Genomic DNA, 5,785 nt, shown 5'->3' with positions numbered 1-5,785 from the left:
GGTCAAAAGCTGGCCGTCATAAACTGACTATAGCGACCTTTCTTCTGGAATGGTCGAAGATGTTTATGACCAAAATACGTCTACTGTGGCGTTTTGGTCACTAGCAACCTCCCCAGGCCACGTAGGCATCCAGCGTGGCAAGCTGATGTGGCACAAGATTCAGCCATGTCCAATTCGGCGTTTTACATGGGCCGAGCCCATTAATTCAGCCCATTTAATTTATTTTTTCCCTGTGCTTTGATTAGCTAAATAGGCCTGGCCCAACAATTAGGACTTTTTTTTTCTGAGATGCAGTCTTTTACAATCCATTTTTTTGGGGCCTCAACCCTTTTAGAATCTGAAATTTATATTGCTCTTTTTAGAAACAAGTCCAACATAGTTTGGGCCATGGCCTTTTTAGAGCCCAAGTATTGAGTGCAATATAAATTCTGGACAGGGCCGTTTTACAATCCAATAGTTGGCCAAGCCCTCTTTTATTTACAGCCAATATTCTCAAATCAGTATAGTAACAGTACTTCTTTCCCACAGTAATAACACAAGTATAGAAAACTTTCTCACACAACTTTGTCTCACATAACATTAGACAGACCAACACATATCAATAACTTATCTCCTATGTTCACAAGTACATAACTTTTATCTCACACAACATTATACAGAACTGTATCTTGCAGGTTCAAATCACATAAACTTTATCTAACAGGTTCCCCGCAACAAAAGATGATCACCATCATCTCCTAATCAAGATGCAAATAACCTGCACATTCAAAAAGAAAAAGCAATATGTCAAAGAGAGACAAACAAAAAAGAGAACAAACAAAAAATAGAGACTTGCATCAAGTAGACCTAATGATGTACAGATAGTAACCAAACTAGCATCTACTTTGCCCGAGAGATAGCATGAAGCAGTTTTGATGCCATTTATGCATTATTTCTGAGACTAGCAGCAAAAAATACATAGGATGCCAAACAGCCAGCAGCAGCTAAGATCGGTTAGTTGTTGGCTACCACCGATGGCGAGAACTAAACGAGCAGGTTAGATTCATTGGGCTGGGTTGGATTGGATTGATGCTGACAAAGTGACAACAGGAAGGTAATGAGCACATACAACTAGCTCTATTATACCGGCATGCATGAGCACTTGTTAATATTTATATTCATCACAGCAACCTATAACCACCCTACGCATACAAATCAGAAAGCACACATATATACTGAACAAAAGCAACGGCCATGAATAGATGACTTAACAGTTCATGTTTTTTAACAAAACAAGAGTGGACATCTCATAGTGAGTCTAATACAGCTACACTAAGAAGAGAACCACATCAAGACATGAAGAGTAAGCCATCACAGTATAGGAGGATTGGACTGCATACCTAGTCGTCCTTGAGGTAGAGGACCATCTTGGTACCCCTGCCGAGCTGCTCCCCAAACGTATCATGAGTGACGGTGAAGGAGCTACCGGCCTGGGACTCCCACACGTACTGCCCATCATTGTTGTGCTTCATGGTGAGGACGACCCTCTCGGCAACAAGGTAGGCGGAGTAGAAGCCAACACCAAACTGCCCAATCATGGACACATCGGCGCCGGCGGCGAGGGCCTCCATCGGCACCATACTGATCTTGTCCAAGGCCTGCGAAAATCACACCGGCAAACAACCACGTCAGCCCAGGAACAAATCTCGCACGCCACGAATCAAACCGCGGGTCAACGGATCTGGCTGGCAGAATCTAAAGCCTGGCGTAAAATGGCCAGTGTAATTAATGGCCAGTGCTGCCAGTATTGAATGTACCACATCGGCAAGCATTATATAGTACTACTATGTAATTGATATGCAAAAGAAGATGCATCTCCCATGTTCAGCAATCAGGATCAACCATGAAGTTTCTACTACTCCTACATCATTTTAGCTAATCATTTAAGATGATCATTTAAGATGCTAATGTTTACTTGTCAAGTACAGTTATTGTTACTCTAAGATTTTAGCTAAGTAAATATAAAGATAAGAAGACACTTTGCCACCAATATTTTGTGACATATGTAGAATTCGTACCTCATAAACATGCATGAAATGTCTATCTCAAACAAGTATACATACTGATCATGTTTAATTAGGCCAGCAGCACAAAACAACCAATTATATTGCCTTATAAGAAGCTATTTGCATAAAGTAGAGAACTACAAAACAAGCTATTAACCATCCTACTGGTAGCAAGGACATAAAGATAATCACTTAATAAGATAAGAAGCAGACATGAATCACATAACTATGTACAATTCAATATCCCAACTGAGAGTGAACATGTATTAAACATTTCCTGCATTTCAATACATGCATGACAGATTCACAGCATAACTATATATAGCTGTACAAACATGCATGAACAGGAAAGCAACCAAACTACAAGAACATATAAGGAAACAGAGGGAATCACTATAACCTATGGAGTGACAAGCACATATATGAACTCAAAGTAATGCCCAGCTCGCGCATATATGAGCCGTGCCGTCGAGTCCCGCAGCCACCAACTTGCGCCGCTCGCTGCCACGGTCACCACCTTCGTCGTCGACACGGCGGTGCTGCCAGACCTGCAAAAAACAGAGGAGGCGTGAATGGACATCACACTTGCCAACTAATTAACTATAGCTTGCTACAGAAACATTTCGTTATCAAATTTGATTCAGGAACTAGCTTATTGAGTATGACAAAAATGCTTAGAATAAAAATCATTTCAAGAAATGCTGCAGTAGCTAAAAAACAAATTAAGCTATACCATTTTAGGAAAATGTGTAAGCTGTTCAACTTTTCTCACATTCACTCCAGCTGCTTCCAAACACTAACTAGGTAACAGAATTACTTTAAGACTGTAGCCCGGGAATTTGTTATTCATGCTAATATAAAATTCGCTCAAATGGAACCTTGGAAACACCCTTTCCCAAGTAGTCAGATCCACCGTCCCTCAGTTCCAAAGCTTCATAAAGACCTACAGAAGAGGGATGATTCAGACAAGATTAGTTCAACAAAAATAATAAAATAACATTCGGTAAATAATGATACAAATAAGAGTTTGGAACAGGATACATTTTGGTGAAGTGTCTGTCAGGGAGAAGTGATTCAGAGTTTCAAAGTGAAGTTGTTTCTGAATACTAGTAGTGTAATTACTAATTAGCTAGCTAGATGTGTGCATGAAAGCTACTGTTCCTATTGGGTTGCAGCTTGTACTAGTTAGCTAGCTAGCTAAGGACTTGATAGTATTCTTTTTCCAGATAAAGAGCTGATGCTACTAGTCTAATCACACAGTTTTAACCAGACTAGAGCAAAGACAACACGCCAACGGCAGAACCAAGACCAAGTCTCGGCAATCCAATAGGAATCTCCGGAGCTCCATATATCGCCACACACACGGCCACGCACCACCTGGCCGCCCCCATCGCAAGTTTGCAGCACACCACCGCACCCGACATTGCAGCAAGCGCGCGCGCTCACGCACATAGCACCGGTGCAAGGTCATGGGGGGCACGCAGGTCATACCTGTGTGGGCATCGGTACTCGTCGCAGTAGAGCACGAGTTGGCGGTCAAACACAGTGAGCACGAGCTGGCTGTGTGGGTATCAGCTTCCCCTGATGATGGAATTACGCAAGTCCAAAACTCAATCAAGAACTGTAATGGTATATGCAATGCAGCAAACAATAATGTTTTTTTGTTCAGAAGTTGAGATGTCCCTATGACTCGATGGTGTCATGATTCTAAGCGCGGAATTGCAATTCTAAGCAAGCCTGGAGTATGATAGTGGTACATGAAAGTATGTAGAACAGCAAGAGTAAACCCTAGGAATTAGGGATTTAGGAGTAAGCAATTGTGTTCATCGAGAGACCGTAGCGAGCAAGCATCAGAGGGCCCAAGTGAGACATGGCGTTGTCACGAGCTCAGTGGCAAGTATTGGAGGTGAGGGACAGAGAAGGAGAGAAAGAGGGTACCTTGAAGACCTCCATGTCCATGGCATCGTCGAGCGCGGGGTTCTATCCCAGCCGAGCGGCACCCAGGCCTCTCGTCGCGTGGAAGAGCGGCGTCGGAGGGCGCGACTGTGTGTCAGTGGAAGACGGCGGAGGCGTCCACCACAAGCATCACCGTCGCCTCGCCGGCGCATCGCATGGAGATCGTGGAGCGCCGGCACCTGACCTGCTCGATTTGGATGCCCCGACACCGAGGGAGATAGGGTGAGCAGAGGGTGGGGCGGATGGATCTAGGAACGCCAGGTACATGAACCACTCGGTGTTCTTGTTCAGATCCAGCAGGGCACCGCCTGTACGTACCGGCGCGAGCGTGCTGTGGGGCGGTAGCTCCTCCCGTCCGGCTCGGTGTCGCGGGTATGGAGATAGGGCGAGGGGATAGGGGCGGCGGCGGCAAGGTCGCTGGTGATGGAGCACGGCGGCGGTTGTGGGTAGGGTTTGGGGTGGGGCGCGCCAAGGGAAGAGAGTGGGGGAGGGGAAGAGGGTGTTGCGCCACCCGGGGCGAGGGCATCGAGGGTGGGGACAGCACCGGTGGGGGATACTGGAGACGGGCAGGGAGGTCGCCGGTGGCTGCCAGATCAGGGGAGGGTTAAGTGGAAATCCTAACCCTAGCAGAGAGGAGGAGGGGGAACGCCATGGCCCTGCCTAGACTAGTGGATATGGGGAAGGTGAGGGGAGGGGGATGGAGGAGACGAGGTCGACGGTGGGTGGCGTGGCGGTGGTGGGTGGGGATGGCGTCGGATCTGGAAGGCGGGGTGATGGTGGTGGCGCGATCTGGAAGGGGAGGAGGAGAGCTGAGTTGTAGGTGCAAGAGGACCGCGGGCTCCGGCGCGATCTTGGGGAGGGAGAACACGGGCTCGGCGTCGCCTGGAGGTGGAGGAGCGTGGTGGCGGCGAGCGGCTTGAGCGTGCGCGGTGAGGGGGGAGAAGGGGGCGGCGGCGATGGATCTGGGGAGAAGAGGGTGGCGGCGATGGAGTGGGAGGCGATAGGGTTTGGGTGGTTGGGCTGCCCGGGGGTGGGAGGGGATAGGGTTCTTTTTCTTTCTCTCTCTTTTTTTCTATAGATAAATGGGATGGGTGGATGGATGGATGGATGGATGCCATGTCATCAATCCATGGCACAAACATTTCAACCAATGAGAACAAAGCATACATAATTGTGTTTTTCTATTTGTTTCTATTATATTTCTTGCACAAGGGTGCATTTTGGAATGGCATAATTTGTTCAAATTATATCATTCTTTGCACAAAGGTGCATCTTGGAATGGCAAACAATGTTGCCTAAAAAATACATTTTTTTGGACGAAAAATTCATTTTCCATTTTTTGAGTGCCCAAAATGAGTTTTTTTTGTGAAGGACCTACCATATATTTGTTGCAAAAGCGGACCGAATTATTTTTCTAAAATACTAGGACATATTTAATGCACAATTGACCAAATGGTTGAGTGTCAGAAGCTTTGATCCACCTCTCGTTAAAAAGACAAATTCCTGCCGATTCAGCTGGAAGCGGGTCAAATTTGAACTGCAGCTGCCTCATAGTTTGCTCTTTATTTTTTCCAAAAATCATTTCTAGGTACATAAGTATCTATTTAATCAGAGAAACACCAAAAAAATTCCAAGATTCAACCTCTAGCTAGGAACGGTCATTCCCGCCGTTTTGACCACATTTTGAAACGGGCATAAAAATTTCAAAAAAAATCAAAAAATTGGGAAACCTCCGCATTGTGTCATTATATGTGGCTAAGTTCCCAAGAAAAATAACAAACTTG

At 45.8% G+C, this 5,785-nt stretch overlaps 1 long non-coding RNA gene across 1 annotated transcript; it reads right to left on the bottom strand.

The window, feature by feature from the left end:
• Positions 1-441: 441 nt before the first annotated feature.
• On the bottom strand, positions 442-1,508 carry LOC125548920. Its single transcript, XR_007301197.1, has 2 exons — positions 1,380-1,508; positions 442-757 (listed from the first exon to the last, which is right to left on the bottom strand). It is a non-coding gene; the product is annotated as an uncharacterized LOC125548920 (long non-coding RNA).
• Between the last annotated feature and the right edge of the window lie 4,277 nt (positions 1,509-5,785).

This window comes from Triticum urartu, chromosome 3, assembly GCF_003073215.2.
Source record: "Triticum urartu cultivar G1812 chromosome 3, Tu2.1, whole genome shotgun sequence".
NCBI lineage: Eukaryota > Viridiplantae > Streptophyta > Magnoliopsida > Poales > Poaceae > Triticum > Triticum urartu.
This window is presented reverse-complemented; position numbering and strand designations above follow the sequence as displayed.